An 18620-nucleotide genomic window follows, 5' to 3' on the forward strand; every position below is an offset into this window, starting at 1 on the left:
AAAAAAGCTTCGAAACAATAAATAACAATGAAACATGACTTATAAATCTCAGGACTATGAAAAATAGATTAAAAAAGGAAAACGGTGTTGAAAGAAAAAAACTACTCGGTAAAAATATCGATATAAGCGTTCAACCTTTTAATTAAATAGGGCGAACGACTGAATGATGGCAACGGATGAAAAAAAAAGGGCAGCGGGGAGGAGGGGAGGGGCAGCAAAATAGAACCTTGAATGATATTGATGGATGGATGGAAGGTTAAGAGAAAAAAAAATAAAGGACGCTAAGAAGAGGTGTGTGTGTTTGTGTGTGTGTGTGTGTGTGTGTGTGTGTGTGTGTGTGTGTGTGTGTGTGTGTGTGTGTGTTTGGACAAAGATGAATGGGTTCTCTTCTTCTCTCTCTCTTTATCAATCTATCTCTTTCTCAATTTCTATTTGCCTCCCTACCCAAGTATCTATCAATATATGTATTTTCCTTTCTTCCTAGCTACTTTCTTTCTTTTTCTTCCTTTCCTCCTTTTTTTCTTTCTTTTGCTTTTTCATTTTCTTTCCTTCTCTCTCCACTTTGTTACTTTCATCAGCGCGGAAACGTGATGAAGAGAAATAAAGTGAATGAAACAGCCGGGAGGAAAGAAGACGCGAAGAAAGGGAGTGAGGGGGAGGAAGAACAGAGAGGGGTGGGTGGGGAGGCAGGTGTCAGGAAGATGGACTGTGGTCATCTTCATTTCTCATTTTGTTCTATGATTATACTCTTCTTTTTCATTCTCTCATCCTCATTCCACTCATTTTTTCAGGGTTGTCTTCCCTTCCTCTTTCTCTTTCTCGCCCCTTCATTTTCCTCTCAATCCCCTTTTATTCGTGTCTCGTTCGTCTGTACCTTCGTCGTCTTCGCCTTCCTCATCTCCTCCTCCTCCTCCTTTTCCTCTTCCTCCTCATCTCGGGTATGTTAATGCTTCGTATAATTATTACAATTAGGCAGCAGTATTACTGCACTCTGAAACGGTTACTATCATCGTCTGAGTCCCAGGAGGAGGAGGAGGAGGAGGAGGAGGAAATGTAAAGGAAGAAATAAAACAAGGGAGAGGGGGAGGAGAAGGTGGAGGAGGAAGAAATAATAAAGAAATAGAAGAAGAAAAAGGAGGAGGAGAACGTGGAAGAGCTCAGCATACAAAATCAACATCTAAAACTCCATGAGAAAAAGAAAAATCAAAGCATGAGAAAATAAAAGGAGAGAGAACGGAAGAAAATGAAAGCGGAAGCAAGAGTCAAAAATAGCTGTGGGTGAATGGAGAGCTATTCCTGGCTTGCCGTGGGAGGAGCTTCTGGGGCTGTGGAGTGCATTGTTGGGGGGCGAGGAAGGAACCAGCGCTGAGTCCGGGGTTGGCGACGAGAAAGTTTGCCGCGCACTTCTCCTCCTCTTCTGGCATCCCTCTCACGACCCGCCGGCCTTCCCACGCACTTCACTTCCTTCCTTCCATCCGTCTCTCCTGGAATTCCTCTTTCTTAATCTTTCCTCTCCTTCCTTCTCTTTCCCTCCCCCTCTCTTCCACTGTTCTCCCCATCGTTCTTTCCCTTTATTAGTCTTTTTTTCATCTCCTTGTTTTACATCATTTAATTCCTCTTTCTTAATCTTTCCTCTCCTTCCTTCTCTTCCCTCCTCCTCTCTTCCACTGTTCTCCCCATCGTTCTTTCCCTTTATCATTTTTTCTTCGTCTCCCTTTTCTACACCACTTAATTCCTCTTTTTCCATCATTCCTCTCCCTCTCTTTCACTTTTCTTTATTCTAACCATTCTTTTACCTTCCTTTCTCATTTTTCTTCACTTTCCTTCCTTCCCTCTTTTAATTTCTTTCTCCATGTTTTCCTTCTCCTTTATTTGCTTTTCCTCCCCTCCACAGCTTTCTCTCTTCCCATCTTTCTTTCACATCTCCCTTTCTCAGTTATTTCTCAACTCTCCTTCCTTCCCTCTCCCCTGTAACTCTTCTTTCTTCATTTTTTCTTCTTCCTCCTCTTTTCCTTTCCCTTTCTTTCACTGTTTCTCCCTTGCCGTCTTTCTTTTACCTCCCCATTAATATTTTTTCTTTAATATCCTTCTTTCCCTTTTTCCATCAGTTCTTCTTTCTCTTCCCTTCCCTCTTTCCTTCTTACTTCTCCACTGATCTTCCTTTATGTCTTTCCTTCACTTACCCGCTTCTTAGTCTAGGCCCTTACCTTCCCACGCATCCTCCTTCCTTCCCTCCCTCCTTTCTCCATTTTCCCTCCGCCTGCCTCTCAGTTTTTTCCCTTCCGTCTTTTTTTTTCACATCTCCCTTAATCAGATCCTCTTCACCTGGCTTCATACTTCCTCCCTCCCTTCCTCTCCTCATCTAGCTCCTCTTCTTTCACCTTCCATCTCACCTTGCGCAGTTCCCTCTTTTCACCTTCACTTTCGTTTCCACTCACGATTATTTTTAATTTTCCTCCTCCAGAAATCTCCCTCCTCCTCCCTCTCCCGTCTTCCGTTCTCAAGTCCGCCTCACATTCCACTCCATCCACCTCCCACATGCTCTGCTCAGCTTTCTCCCCTCACCTGCTTTCCCTCCCTCTCCCTCCTGCAATCCCTCTGCCTTCCTGTCGTGGTTTTACCCACCTTTATATAAAAAAAAAATCGCTACCACTTTTATTTGATTTACATTCGGTCGGTAGCGCCGGTAGCCTTTCTTGATGGTTGTTGGTTGACCCCACCCGTTAGTGGCGCTGGCAAAAGTTTTATAGTGTTGCCATACTTGTTTGGTCCTTGCTATCGCCCGGAGCTTCACTTAATCCTCTCGAGACAGTTTTGCTAGACAGCGTGATAGGATAGAATGTAGGCAGTCATCGGCCATTCTGCGATGGGTGAAAATTGTCAGCTTGAAGAGGCGGGGTTTTCTGGGACACTTCGCCACACACTGATCACTCAGCCACCGCCTCTCCTCCTCCTCCTCCTACTACTACTACTACTACTACTACTACTACTACTACCACCACTATTATTAATTGATACCTGAAGAATTTTGTTTTTAAATTTAGAAATTTTTGCTGGTGACGGATAATTCCTCCCCTCCCTCGACGCCTCTTCTTGGCACTAACGAGGAGGAGGAAGAGGAGGAGGAGGAGGAGGAGGAGGAGTAGGGGGAGTGGGAGGGGAAGGGGGAAGAGAAGGAGGAGGAAGACGAGAACGAGGAGGGACTCACCGAGCAGCGCCGCTGACGGGGAGGAAAACCGTGAAACATTGTTAGTTTGCTTTCCTAAAAAATCCCTGACAAGAGCAAAAATACGTGTCCTCATACTGTTTCCGGGTGAATTACCTTATACAGCTAGGGCATCGGGCGCCTCCTCCCCTCCCCTCCCTCCCTTCTCCTTCACCTCCCACTCCTCCCTCCTCCACCCTTACCTTTCCTCCACCTCCACCCTTACCTTTCCTCCACCTCCTTTACCCTATATTCTACGTCCACTCCCCCCACCCACCTCACATGTTCCTACACCTACTCCCACCGCTTCCTCCATTCCCCTCCTTACAGCATATCACCCCAACCCTTCACCATCCCATCTCCCTCCTACCCATCTTGTTACAGTAGCTTACTCGTTCTATCCACCGCCTTACTACTCCCAATCCATTCCTTGCTCCTTCCTAGACTTTCCCGACCCTATTCTGCGGCTCACCCTCCCATGCACTCCTCATTCCCATAATCTCAGGCTTTCATTCCCCTTAATTGCTCCTTACCCGTGTCCCGTCTCCGTTCTTGCCCTTGCTTCAACATAGTCAATTCCCACCCCTCTCCCGCTCCTCTGTCTCTCCCTTTTCCCACCCGTAGTTGTTTTCCCTCACCTCACTCCCTTTGACTCCACAGCCTAAACACCCCATCACCCCATCACCCCATTCACTTCTCCTTCATTATCCTGTCACCTCTTCCTCCTCTAACCAAACATGTCGCCTCTCCTTCCATCTACAACCTCTCCACCTGATTTCCACTGCACACCACTTCTCTCACCTCCTCCTTAACCTGCTCCACTTTCCTCTAACCACTCATGTCGCCTTTCCTTCCATCTACAATCTCTCCACCTGATTTCTACTGCACACCACTTCTCTCACATTCTCCTTAATTAACCTGCTCCACCTTCCTCGCCCCACACCTGCCCCTCCCTCACTGCCACTCACCATCCACCCAGTACCACCACAGCCTCCTCTTCCCTTTACTCCCCCACTCCCCTCCCACACCATCACAGCAGTCGCTCTTCTGTCCACCCCCTTCACTCCGGCTTACTCTTCCTATTCCCCCTCTCATCACTACTCCCACAACTCCTCCACCCACTACACTCCACTCACCACTACAGCTATTCTCTATACCCACCACCACCCTCCTCTCAGCACTCAACCCTCGCAACCACCCACTCTCCACCCTCAGCCCCGCCCGTTCACCTATCACCCATCTGCCACCCACCCTCCACCACCTCCACCTTCATCCAGCGTTCATCCACCTCTTACCACCCAACCTCCCTTCATCTCCTCAACTCTCTCCACCCAACATCCACCACTCGACTTCCCTTTACCACCTCAACCCTCCACCCGCCCCAACCGCCATCACCACCTCCACCCTCTCTACCCACCACTCACCAACACTTTACCACCTCGACTCTCTCCACCCATCCCATACCCCCCTACCTTCCCTTCCCCCCTCAGCCCTCTCCACGCCCCTGCCCGTCACGTCGAGCCGCCCTTCGGAGTGGCACTCACAGAATTATTTCCGCCAAGACTGTTAACACGAACAAGAGTGCAAGCCTTGTTTGCTTGTTTGTTCCTCATCGATTTTCTTTCTTTTGTTTGGTTTGGAAGTTGATTTATTTACGTGATTGTGTTTACTTTGAGCGCCGAGTTTCTTTTGTTTGTTTGGAAAATCTATCATCGTTTACTTTGAACTTCAACTTTCTTTTATTTAAGTTTGAACGCTGACTTATTCCCCTTCCCTTATTAGTACAGCGTCTGAGCTTTGATTAATTACAGAAAAAATATAGTCTAGTTATCCCTTCTCTTTTCTTTCCTTTCCCTCCTCTTTTCATTTCTCTCCTCCTCCCTTTCATCTCCCTCTCTTCCCTTTTTCATTCCCCTTTGCCCCTTCCCTCTTTCTTTTCGTCTTCCTGTTCTCCTTCCTTCTACTTCTTTCCTCCTTCGTCGAGTGTCCTTTCCTGTCCTGGTTTTTCCCCTTTCTTTTCCTCATCCCTTATTTACTGCCGCTCCTTCCTCCGTGTTCTTTCTCACGCTATCCCCATCTTTTCCCTTCCTTCCCCTCCTTCCCATTTCCCCTTCTGTCAGCACCGTCAGACATCAATCACAAGCCTCCCATCACCGCCGATTGCTGAGTTAACAGAGAAGGGGTACGGGAGAAAGAAGAAGGGGGAGAGGAGGGAGGGGAGGTGATGAAGGGGCAAGGAAGGCGGGGAGAGACGGACAAGAGGAATCAAACAGCCGGAAAGGACTAAAAAGGAGAATAAAAGAGTACTGATGTGATAGGAAAAAGGGGCAAAGAAGAGCAGGGAAGGAAGGAGGAGAATGGAGGAGATGGGAAGGACGAAAAGGGAGAATGATGAAATATAGAAGAGATAGGAAGCAGAAAATAAAAATGAAGAGGAAAAGATGGGCAGGAGTGGGCGATGGAGGGGTCAAAGAGCTGGAAATGACAAAAAAAAGGAAAATAAGGAGAGTAGGAGCAAGGAAGAGAAAAGTGTGAGGTTTGGGTCGCGAGGAGAAGGAAGAGAAGGGATTGAGAAGGGTAGGAAAGAAAGGGCTGAGAAGAATGAGAAAGGAGGGTGAAGCAGAAAGGAAGAGGGAAGTTTGAGCGAGGGAATGTGAGGAAAGGGAATGGGAGGGGAGTTGGAGACGGGAAGGGGAGAGGGAGTGAATGGCAATGTATTCAAGATTGAGAAGGGTTGGAAAGGGTGATATGGGGAAAGAAAGGGCTGGGAAGAATGAGAAAGGAGGGTAAAGCAGAAAGGAAGAGGGAAGTTTGAGCGAGGGAATGGGAGGGGAGGTGGAGACGGGAAAGGGAGAGAGAGGGAATGGGGAACGTATTCAAGCTGTCATGATGGCCGGCTGACAACGAAGGACATGCTCTTCCCTTCCCTTCCCTTCCCTTCCCTTCCCTCTCATCTCCTTCCCTTCCCTTCCCTTCCCTTCTACTTCCCTTCCCTTCCCTTCCCTTCCCTTTCCTTTCCTTTCCTTCCCTTCCCTTCCCTTCCCTTCCCTTCCCTTCCTTTCTACTTCCCATTCCATCTCGTTCTGTTCCCTTCCTTTCTCTTCTCATCTCTTTTCTCCTCTTCCCGTTCTATCAACTTCCTTTCATTTGTTATCTTCCCCTCCCTTAACTTCTGGTATACTCATTTTTCTATTTTCTTTTCCTTTTCTTCCGTTTTCCTTTTAGTTTACCTTCTGTTCCGTTCCGACCTCTTCCTTTTCCATTCCTCTCCCTTCCCTTTCTCTTCAGTGTTCCTCTTCCCTTTGCTTCACATTCCTTATATCTTTTTTTATATATATGTTTCTGATCCCTTCCCTTTCCTTCCGTCCTATTCCATTTCTTTCCCTTTCCTCCCTTTCTCTTGTCTTCCTGTTCCTTCACAACCTATACATTCATTTGTTTTCTGTTTCTTCCTTTCCCTTCCCTTCCCTTCCCTTTACAACCCATACATTCATTTTCTTTTCTATTTCTTCCTTCCCATCCCCTCCCCTTCCCTTTCGTCCAGTGTCTTTCCCCTTCCGTTCCTTCACATTCCTTAATTCATCTATTTTGTCTTAAATTCTTTCCCTTCCCTTTTAATCCTTTCCCTTCCATTTGCTTTCTTTCCTTCCTTTTGATGCCCTTTCCTTCTATCGATTTCCCTTTCCAACTTCCTTCTTTCCATAGCATATGATATATTTCTTTTCTTTCTTTTCCATGTTATCCTTTCCCATCTTTTCCTCTCTTTCCCATCCCCTCCTTTCCCATCTCATCCTTTCACATCTTTTTCCTTTCCTTTTCTTCCCTTCCCTTCCCTTCCCTTCCTTTCCCTTCCCTTCCTTTTCCTTCCCTTCCCCTCCCTTCCCTTCCCTTCCCTTTCCTTTCCTTTCCTTCCCTTCCCTTCCCTTCCCTTCCCTTCCTTCCCTTCCCTTCCCTTCCCTTCCCTTCCCTTCCCTTCCCTTCCCTTCCCTTCCCTTTCCAACACGCTTCGTCCCGAGAGCTTAATCTGATGAAGCAGTTGTTGACTCTTACAGTTAGACTTAGAGAAACGCTAATTTGGAGAAACAGAGAGAGAGAGAGAGAGAGAGAGAGAGAGAGAGAGAGAGAGAGAGAGAGAGAGAGAGAGAGAGAGAGAGAGAGAGTAGGGAAAAGGCGTAACCAGACTTGGCTCCAACCTTACGTAACTCTGCTTGGCTACGTTATATTTTTAAGACGAAGAGCGACAGCAACAACAAAAACTATGAAGAAAACTATGTAATTGTTTATGAGAGAGAGAGAGAGAGAGAGAGAGAGAGAGAGAGAGAAGGGGGGGAGGGAGTAAACCAGATCACCAGTAAACAACCCACAACATACTAGTACAAGGTTGCCGGCGCCTCTTTCTGCTCCCTCTCTTGTTTGTTGTCGTGCTGAGTTTATTTCATCTTGCCTCCGCCCCCCCCTTCCCCCATCTCTCTCTCTCTCTCTCTCTCTCTCTCTCTCTCTCTCTCTCTCGTGTGTAATCCAAGTATCGGTTTACATTTCACTTCGTTTTATCTCCTATTTTGTTTATTGACGTTCTAATTTTCCTTGTAGTTATTTTACACCTGATGCCGCTTTCGTTCCGTTTCTTATCTCCTTTTTCGTACCTTTGTTTGTGTCTAGTTCACTCGCTTATTTTCTTTTCTCACTCCCTTTGACAGTTTATTGCAAATCTTCATAATCTCTTTTGCACGTGGGGTACTGCAAGTCTCATTTTCTCTCCTTCTCTCTCCCATCTCTTTTTGCTTTCGTGTGTCTGATTACGTTACACCTTTTTGCTCGTGCTTTTTCCTCAGTACCTGTTCTGGGTGTTTGGTTCGTGTTTACAGGTGTACAGGTGAGAGGCGCCTCCAAGGATCCTATAAGACACAGAGCGAGTCTAATTTTGTTCGCCTCAGATCTTGTTGCCTGGCGATGAAGAGAGTAGTGTTTGTTGTACCTTCCTTTTGAGCAGTCATATTTTTCTTTTGTGATTTTAAAAGTTAGGGACATACGCTACTGTGAACGAGACTGGGAGACATATATGAAGAAAAATATAAACAAGAACAAGAATTAGGTTGACCGGAAGGAAAGAAAGATAATGGTTGGTGGAAGAATAAAAAGAAGAAGAAAAAGAAGCACTAGGGTATCGGAAATAAAGAATGATAATGGCTGATGAAAGAAGGAGGAGGAGAAGAAGAAGAAGAAGAAGAAGAAGAAGAAGAAGAAGAAGAAGAAGAAGAAGAAAAAAGAAGAAAATGAAAAAAATGAAGAAAGTAGAAGAAGAAGAAGAAGAAGAAGAAGAAGATGAAGAAGAAAAAAGAAAGAAAAAGAGGAAGAGGAAGAAGAACTATTAGGGTATCGGAAATAAAGAATGATAATGGCTGTTGGAAAAAGGAAAAGAAAAAGAAGAAGAAGAAAAAGAAGAAAAAGAGGAAGAAGAAGAAAAAGAAAAAGAAAATGAAGAAAATGGAGAAAAAAGAAAAAAAACAAGAAGACGAAGAAGATGAACCAGAACAAGAACAAGAAGAAGAATGAGAGGATTAAAAGGAAGAAAGGATAATGAGTGATGAAAGAAACGGAGAAAATAAGAACAGGAAACAGCATGGCACACAGAATAATGATTAGAGAGAGAGAGAGAGAGAGAGAGAGAGAGAGAGAGAGAGAGAGAGAGAGAGAGAGAGAGAGAGAGAGAGAGTGGGCGTGGTCATCGTGAGGGGAAGGATGAGACGCCAAGGAGAAAGAAACGAGCCTGAGAGTTATTTTGGCGTCATCATTCTTCTCTTGGTTCAGGAGGCGGGAAGGACACGTCAGGGGAAGGAGGAAGGAGGGAAGCTAAGGTGGAAGGATGGAAGGAAGGAGGGAGACGTCAATAGGAAGGGGAATGTAGGAAGGGAGGCGTCAGGAGGAAAGATAAAGATGAAGGAAAGGAAGAAAGCAAGGAGGGAAGGAGGGAATGCAGGAAGAAGGGACACGTCAGAAGGAAGGAAGGAGCAAAGAAATAAAACCAAAGAGAAAGCGAACAAGCAAGAAATTAATATGCGAATGAATGAAGGAAGATAGAAAAAAATGAAAGAAAGAATGATAGAATATAAACAAAAGACGAGAGAAAGAAGGAGGCAAAGAAACAAAAACTATCCGTCTTCTTGCATCAGTAAACTTACATATTTAACTTTAATAAAAAAAAATAGTCTAAAGAAATTATTCAAAACTCTATACTTTTTTTTTCGTTCAGTTTATGCAGTCTTGAGAGATGACTTAAGAAAGACGAATCTGGTGAACTATTGGGCTGGATTGGGCGGGTTGGGCGGAACGTGAGAAGAGAGGAAAGCTGAAAATGATGTAAGGGAAGCGACTTGGGAGTGACCGGGGGAGAGTTGCGGGGTGGGGGTGGGGGAGGACTGATGAGGAGGTGAAGGGTTGAATAGTTAAAAAGGGATGAAGGGAATAAGGGATGAAGGGGTAAGGGGTGGAGGGACAGGGTGGAGCTAGATGATTAGGTGGAAGAGGTGGATATCTGGATTTTTTTTTAAGCGCTCAGGGTACTGGGCTGGGGGTTAAATTTGGACTGCTTTGTGTATTTTGGGAGGTGTGGGGTAGTAGGGGTGTATGTTGGGCAATGGGAGGGCCATAGGTAGGTAGGAAAAGGGCAGAATGTAGCGTTTAGGTGGAGAGAAGGGCGGAAATAGGGAAAGGGGTGTGGGTGGAGAGATGTTAGGTGGGGTCAAGGTGGAGAGATGATTGGTAAGGTTAGTGTGGAGAGACATGCGGCAGGGGTGAAGTGTGTGTGTGTGTGTGTGTGTGTGTGTGTGTGTGTGTGTGTGTGTGTGTGTGTGTGTGTGTGTGTGTGTAAAGGGACTAGGTAGGATTAGGGTGAGTGTTGGGGTGCAAGGAGGCAGGAAGTGGAGTAGGAGGGAGAAAGGGGGAGTGGCAGGAGGAGGGTATAGGGGTGTGGCAGAAAGGGGAAACAGTGGAAGGACATTTGGCGTCCACCCTGCCTTCCCTGGGCTTCCTGGCACACCGCGTGGGTCGATACTTCCAAGAGAAACGTGAATTATGTCAACAGTTTGAGGTTGATAAGCCTGCCTGGTCCCCGCCTCCCCTTACCCATCCTCCCACCCCTCTCCTCCAAGTTTCCTCCTCCTACCTCATCCTCCTCATCCCTCTCCTCCTCTTCCTTCCTCTCCCTTCCTTATACAGCTTCGCCCTCCTCTTTCGCTTCCCCTCCCTCTTTCCTTCCCTCCTCCCTTTTTTTCTTCAACCCCTCTTTTGCTCCCCTCCCGCATATTCCTATCCTCCATCTTCTTTCTTTCTTTCTTGCCTACACCCCCTCTTCCCCCTCCTCCTTCACTCCTACTCTCCCCATCCCTTACCTACTTCCTCTCCCCTACCTTGACCCCTCCTCTCATCTATCGGTTCCTTCCCCTTCCCCCTTTTCCTTTTCCTGTCTCTCTTACTTCCCTTCACTGCCTCCTTCTCCATTCCCTCTTCTCCTCTTCTCCTCATGTCGTCGCTCCTCTCCCCTCCTCCTCTCCTCTTCCCATCTCTCACCTACGCCGTTCTCTGCCGTCCCCATCCCCCCCTTCCTCCTCGCTCCCGCCCACGCCGCGACCTTGAAGAGACAATGGTGATAAAAGACCGAGATTAAGGGATTGTCACGGAGAGAGAACCCGAAGAAGCCTAATAAAGAGAAGGGAGAGAGGGTGGTGGTAGTGTGGAAGGTGGTCGTGAATGTTAAGTTATTTATTGTAGTTTTGTATGTAAAGGGATTTGAGGAAGCTGAGACTATGTTATTGAGAAGGGAATGTATTTGTTGGGTTTGTTAAATTTGTTGTTGAATTTGTTGACCCTTTGTTACGGGAGAAGGAAGGGCTTGCTATATAATGTGAAGGGATGATGATAGCTTTTTTTTCGTTAGTTTTGTACACGTGAGGAAAAGACGGAAGAAAACTAGTTAAAAGAGAGATAGGAATGAGTCACGATAGCTTTGTTGGCCTTTTTGTTATGGGAAAAGGAAACGGATGCCTAAGGTAATGAAGGGATGAAGATAGTTATGTTAGTTCTTTCGTTAGAGTTTTGTACACATCAGGGAAAGAAGGAATACTGGTAAACAGAGATGAGGGAATGAATGACGAAAGAAGGAGGAAGTAGACGTTGCTGAATAAAGCGAAGTGGTGATGACACTTAAGCTCTTTAGGTAGAGTTTTGTACGTATGAGGAAAATATGGAAGACTGGTTAATAGTGACAAGAAAAGAATAACGACAGTTGTGTTCTATCTTTCTATGGGAGAAGGAAGAGAAGGCTTAATAACATGAACGGAGTGATAGTGCTGCGTTGTGTTGATTCTTTCGTTTAAGGGAAGGAAGAAAGGTAAGACAGGTTACTGGAGACAAGGGAAACAATAACGATGGCTGTGTTAACTCTCGTAATGAAAAGGATGATATTTGTGAAAGGAAGTAACGGTAGTACGTTGCGGTGGTTCTCTTGGTTAGGTCATGAATAAGGGAGAGGAAGACAAAAGGATTAACATGAAGGCTGAATGTAGGAGATAATAAGTGGAGAAAACAGCTATTTGTACGTATATTTGAGTTGAGAGAGAGAGAGAGAGAGAGAGAGAGAGAGAGAGAGAGAGAGAGAGAGAGAGAGAGAGAGAGAGAGAGAGAGAGAGAGAGAGAGAGAGAGAGAGAGAGAGAGAGAGAGAGAGAGAGAGAGAGAGAGAGAGAGAGAGAGAGATGTATCACTAAAGCTAAAAGTTAACGTTGACATATAAGTTTTGATAAGGTTCTATCCTCCTCCTCCTGCTCCTCCTCCTCTTTCTCCTCCTCCTTCTCCTCCTCCTTCGACAAGCTACCGCACGAGCGAATTCTTAAGAAACTGCACTCGGCGGGCATTGGAGCCAATCTGATCGCGTGAATATGAGATTGGCTCACCGGCAAAAAAAAGCGAGTACTACTCAACGGACAGTCTTCCGATTAGCTTCCAGTCACTAGTGGAGTGCCTCAAGGGTCAGCGCTGGGACCCATCCTCTTTATCATATATATATATCAATGACCTAGAATCAGGACTGAAATCCACAATATTAAAATTTGCTGATGACATCAAGGTGGGTGGAAAGGCCCTCACAAAGACCGAGTGCGAAATCATTCAGAGAGACCTCAATCACATTATCGAATGGTCGGAAAGATGGCAAATGTCCTTTAATGTTGACAAATGCAAACTCATGCACATTGGGTCCCAAAATAGTAACCACACATACATCATGAATGGGAAACCTCTGCAGGCGATGCAGGGGGAAAAGGATTTTGGAGTCACTATCAGCAGTGACCTGAAACACGCGAATCACTGTAAAAAAGCATATAACAAACCCAACACTATGCTCGGGTTCATAGCGAGGAACTTCGAGTGTAAAACACCAGACGTAATGCTGTCCTTGTATAATTCCATGGTAAGACCGCACCTCGAGTATGCAGTACAGTTCTGGTCTCCTAATTACAGAAAGGACATTGCTTTACTGGAAAGGATTCAACGACGCGCCACGATGATTCCAGCCTTAAGGGCTCAACCGTACGAGGAACGACTCAAGCGACTCAATCTCTTTACATTAGAGAAAAGACGCCTAAGAGGGCATATGATTCAAGTCTTCAAGTACCTGAAAAAGTTCAATAATGTCGATTACTCCAAATTCTTTGAACTGCAAACCAACTCAAGAACTAGAAATAACGGTTAACCCATTCAGTCGAGTCGATGTAACACAGACATTGGAAGGAGTTTCTTTTCAAACCGAGTCATCCGCCACTGGAACAATCTTTCCTCAGAGGTAGTAAATGCGAATACCATCAACTCCTTCAAATATAGAATCGACCGTCATTTCGCTGCGTCGGGAGTAAACTGAATAACGAGATGCTTTCATCTGCTCCTCAAGCCCCAAGTGGCTGTCGAGCAGATTAAATCACCAAAGCGGGCGACCTCGTAATGAGCCAATAGGCTTTCTGTTGCCTGCATTTCCATGTTTCATATTTCCTCCTCCTCCTCCTCCTCTTTCTCTTTCTCCTCCTCTTCCTCTTCTTCCTCCTCCTAGGTCAATGGGTCAATGGAGCTCTGAGTCAGTAGGTTGTGAGTCGCGCCCAAGGTCACGATTTTTGAGGGAGAGATGGAGGGAGAGTAGACAGAAGGGAGAATTAATGGACTGGAGAGAGAGAGAGAGAGAGAGAGAGAGAGAGAGACCCTTCATTGTGGGCGTTGAAGGGGAATGGAGAATGTAAGAGAAAGGAGCCTTTTAAATTGGTTAGAGAGCGATGGGGGGGCAGGCTTGTGAGGGGGACGTCGATGGTGACCTGGGAGAGGAGGAAGACAAGAAGAAGGGAGAGACAGTTTAGGGAAGAAAGGGAGAGACATCATAAAGGGAGGGAGGTGGGGTTTGTAGAGGAGTAAAGGGGTGGGAGAGATCTTCATTTTAGGTTTTAGTGATTGGAGAAGAAGATGGTGAGGCTTTAAAAGAGGGGAGAGAAGGGTTAAGGGAAAAGGCTACCGAAGGAAGAATAGAGACCACAAAGTAGGTCGATAGAAAAGAGAGAGTGGGTTGGAACAAAGAGGGCCAGGGAATAGAAAACAGAGATGCACGTAGAGAATGAAAATAGGAAAAAAAGAAGGGAATGGATGGAACAAGGGAAGAGAGTGATAGGGGCTTGTAAGGGGAGCGGAGAGGGTAGAAGGGTGACGGAAAGGGGACGAAAGAGTTTAAGGAAGAGAGAGAGAGAGAGAGACGACCATGGCAGAAATATGATAGAAGGTGATAAGTGTAAGACAGTAGAAAGGGTGACACTGAAGATGAAGATGGTTGAAACTGACGATAAGGGGACCACTGAAGAAGGAAGGAGAGAGACAGAGATGACGAAGAAGGTAAAGAAATGATAGAGGAATGTTTCAGGGTGTAGTGGGGAAGACAAAGAGGTTCCGATAATAAAGGGGAAGACGTGTGTGAAGATGATAGTGATTAGTAGTTGAGATGGGGAACTGAACCTCGATTTCTGGTAACACAATATGGTGATGATACTGTGTAAGTGATGATGATGGTGTTAGAGCTGAAGATGAAGGTGGTAGTAGTCCATGTGCTGGTGAATAGTTGATGATGATAGTGGTGGATATATTAATGATGCTGATATTAGCCGGAGATAAATGGCAGTTGAAGTAGAAGGTAGGAATGCTAATGATGATGGTGGTGATTATGAGATTATGATTATGTGATTATTATCGTGTGATTGTTCGGTGGAACTATGAGATTATGAGGATTGGATATAGTTACGGAAAGCAGCTGGTAGAAGTAATGAAATCTGATGAGGATGAAGGTGCTGATGATGATAATGACTGTTAATTGATGTTAGGTTGACGGTAACAGAAAGCACCATGCAGTAGAAAGGAAGCGATGAATAATGATACTGAGGACGAATGATACCTAATTGTAGAAAAAAATGTAATACCGATGATAAAGGTAATGATGCAGATGGGCGGTGAGTGGATGGATGGCACCAGGCTTAGCGGTTTCAAGTGGATGGCATTGTGGCTGTGCTGTGGATGGCCGCGTCGATCGGGTCCCATGGCGGTGAATAGAGTCTGAAGGCTTCCAGTGTCGGCCATTCATGAGAAGATCAGTGGCTGCTATTTATCTTGTGAAGGGAAATAGAGGATGTCATGATGAGAGAGAGAGAGAGAGAGAGAGAGAGAGAGAGAGAGAGAGAGAGAGAGAGAGAGAGAGAGAGAGAGAGAGAGAGAGAGAGAGAGAGAGAGAGAGAGAGAGAGAGAGAGAGAGAGAGAGAGAAACGGGGGGAGCCAGGTGTCCAGTTATCTCTTGACCAAAGTCGCTGAAGTTAGGGCTGCTTGAAGACCTGGAGGGCGTGTGGGTAAACTTTCGGTACTCGATGTTAGTTGGATATTGCTACCATCATGAGGTGGGACTTTGGGTCATATTCTTAAACATTTCGACGCCCAAACACACATATCTGAAAAGGCTTACGCAGGAGTGGTGGGCATTTTCAGGGGTAGTTTTATGACCCTTCTGATTGGTTGGCCCTTCTTCTGTACCATGAATCTAAAAAAAGCACTCATTAGAACCCGTCTGATCTCCTTTAAGGCCTTTGGAAATAGTTGATGGGAAAGGTGGGAGACTCTGAGTTAAACGGGGGTCCTTTGAATCACCACGTCTGCCCACTGACCATTCGACCACCGCCTCCCCACCAGTTGTTGTTATCCAGAGCTTATCCTTAACTTAGCCTCGTAGTTATACGTTTCTTGGCTTTCTTGTGTTCAACTCTATTGCAGTTTCTGTTTATCTTTCAGTATCTCGTAATAAATCCTGAAGCTTCTCGTAGCCATCAGTATTGCCTGGTTTGCATTTTATACGTATATTCACCTCTCTGTTAAGCCTTCGGTCTCGTGTGGGTCTTTATGGGTCTTCCTCTATGGTTCTTTCTCTCTTGGTCTTACTTGGTCTATTTCTTGTTCTTTCACCCCTGGTCTTTCACTCTTGGTTTATCGTGGCCTCGTTCTCTTCTGGGTCTTCTCTCGGGGTCTATCCTCACCTTTATATCAATCTATCAAGGTCTCAATACAGTGCAACCTCTTTTTCCATCTCTATTGTCTACCCTTTTTTTTTTCCTTTTCCTTCCGCAATATTTACTTCTCTGTTGCTCTCGTTCCCCTTTAGGGCTGTCTCGGTGCTTCTGCGTGTCAGTTGGTTAGGGCTTTTCTCTCTCTCTCTCTCTCTCTCTCTCTCTCGTGTGTGTGTGTGTGCGTGTGCGTGTGTGTGTGTGTGTGTGTGTGTGTGTGTGTGTGTGTGTGTTTAGGCGTCGCCGTGTTTCTGCCTGTCCCGGTGTCTCGCAGGGGAGTAATGGAGTCAGCGAGGTGTGGGCTGATCTGTACACCCAACGGAGCGGCGCCCTCTGTCGTTGTTTATGGGGTACAGGCGACTTCTCCCTCTGGACATCCTCCTCCTCCATTTCCTCTTCCTTCTCCTCCTTCACCTCCGCCTTCTCTCTCTCTCTCTCTCTCTCTCTCTCTCTCTCTCTCTCTCTCTCTCTCTCTCTCTCTCTCTCTCTCTCTCTCTCTCTCTCTCTCTCTCTCTCTCTCTCTCTCTCTCTCTCTCTCTCTCTCTCTCTCTCTCTCTCTCTCTCTCTCTCTCTCTTCGCTCCTTCATTCCTCTTGCTCTCCCACACCTCCGTCACCCTTAATTAACCTGGCTTCCCACATGCCTCCATTCTCTTGCTATAGTTGTCAGGCTCATATCTCGCCTCCCCTCACCTATTTCCTCTCCCCATACCACCTCAGTACCTTCCCTCCCCTCGTGACAAGTTACCTCCCCATTTCCTTCTTCATCTCACCGTCGTCTTTTACCTGCTGTCTTACGGAGAGATGAAGCAGGGCAGAAATATTAGCGAAACAAGCTGGTCCCGTGAAAGACTTAGTAATAGATGATAAACAAAGCCGTGTCACCTGTTTTACCTTGTTTGTTTATCATTCCTTCGGTCAGCTGCAGTCTCATTCTTTTTTTTTTACAGCACAGAGAGCAGCTTAAGGGCAACAAAAAGAAGATGTAAAAAAAAAGCCCGCTCCCTTTTCCTTCCTTCTTTCCATTTTCTCCTCTTCCCTGAAAATCTATTGTCTTTATTTTTCCTTTCATCCTCAAGTTCCTGCTTTTCACTGTCTTCCGTCCTCACATTCCTCTTCAGTTACTTCATCTTCATTCCTTCACAATATTTCTTTCTTTCCTTTTTTCCTCTTCCCTGAATATATTTCCTTTCTCTTTTTATCCTTAATCTTTCAGTTTCTGCCTTCCCCTTTTCTCCTCCTTTATTCCTCCTCATTTACTTTACCCTCATTTCTCATTCCGCTTCATTCCTCTCGTTCTCTTCTCTCATCTCTTTTATATTTGCTATTTTATTCTTTCACCCTCCAGCCCTTGCATACCCTTTTCCTTATTTCTCAGATTCTGTCTTCCCTTTCTTTATTTCCTTTCTTTTCCTCAAACTTCTTTCTTCTACCTTTCCCATTTTCCTGCACCGCCTCCTTCCTCTCCTCTTTCCCTTATTGTTTCTTTTCACTTTCTTCTCACCGGTAAATTTTATTTCTTACAGTCAGAGAGAGAGAGAGAGAGAGAGAGAGAGAGAGAGAGAGAGAGAGAGAGAGAGAGAGAGAGAGAGAGAGAGAGAGAGAGAGAGATGGAAAAAAAACAACATGGATGAGGTGGAGAGCATTGCAAGGTAGAAGAGGAAAACTTGACAACTCTTCCCCTAGTCCCTTCACACACACCTCCTTCTTCTAGTGCAGCATTTCCCAACCTGAGGGAAATTTCTCCCTGGGGCAGATTTTATGATTCCAGGGGGGAAATTTAACCTGAAGCAAATATAGATTACTAGCAATTAGTCGGCGAAAACGGGGCCGTTAGAGCTATTGATTGACAGATTTGTGTTATTAAGCAAGTAAATACTGTGTTTGGCTACAATTTATTTATTATATTATTTGTGTTATTAAGCAAGTAAATATCGTGTTTTGGCTACTTTTTTCCTCGTCCACATGAAGGGGGAAATCCGGGTGGTTGGAGTTGATGGAGGGGGAAACGACAGTAAAAAGGTTGGGAGCCACTGCTCTAGTGTCACCCCCTATCACCCAGGCCCTTTACCCCCACTTCCTCCAGTCTCTTCTCCCCTCTTTTCATCCAGTCCCTTCACCCCTCTCTCCAGCCCAATCACCCCACCCTTTTCCTACAGTCCTTTCACACTCCATCTTCATCCAGTCCCCCCCCCCGTCTTCCCTTAGATCCGTCACCCCCCTTCCTCCACTCCCAATCCTTTCTCTTCCCCCAGTCTTTCCCACTCCACCTTCCACCTTCAGCCCCATCACACACTCCTCCCTCATATTCCTTCCTCCAGTCCCTTTATACACCCCTTCCCCCAGTCCCTTCAAACCTTCCCTTCCCCCAGTACCTTTACATCTTCCTTCCCCCAGTCCCTTCAAACCTTCCCTTCCCCCAGTACCTTTACACCTTCCTTCCCCCAGTCCCTTCACCACCCACTTCCTTCAGTCTCTTCACACCCTCCTTTCCTTCAGTCCCTTAACACACATTCGCCCAATCCCTACACTCCACTTCTTCCAGGCCCTTCACACCCTCACCCACAAGGAAAAAAGAGAAGGGTGATGGAGTCAGGGCGGCGGTAATGAGGCCACGACACACCAAATGGGACAGCAAACGACGGCGATGAGACGGAAGAACGAGGGGGAGGTAAACGTGTCCTGAGGAAGACCATGGAGGAGGAGGTGGAGGTGGAGGTGGAGAAGAGGAACGAGGAGGAGTGGATGGAGGGGGATACAGAATGGACAAGATGATGATGGTTATGATGATATTGATAC

This window comes from Eriocheir sinensis, chromosome 1 (assembly GCF_024679095.1).
Source record: "Eriocheir sinensis breed Jianghai 21 chromosome 1, ASM2467909v1, whole genome shotgun sequence".
Taxonomy (NCBI): domain Eukaryota; kingdom Metazoa; phylum Arthropoda; class Malacostraca; order Decapoda; family Varunidae; genus Eriocheir; species Eriocheir sinensis.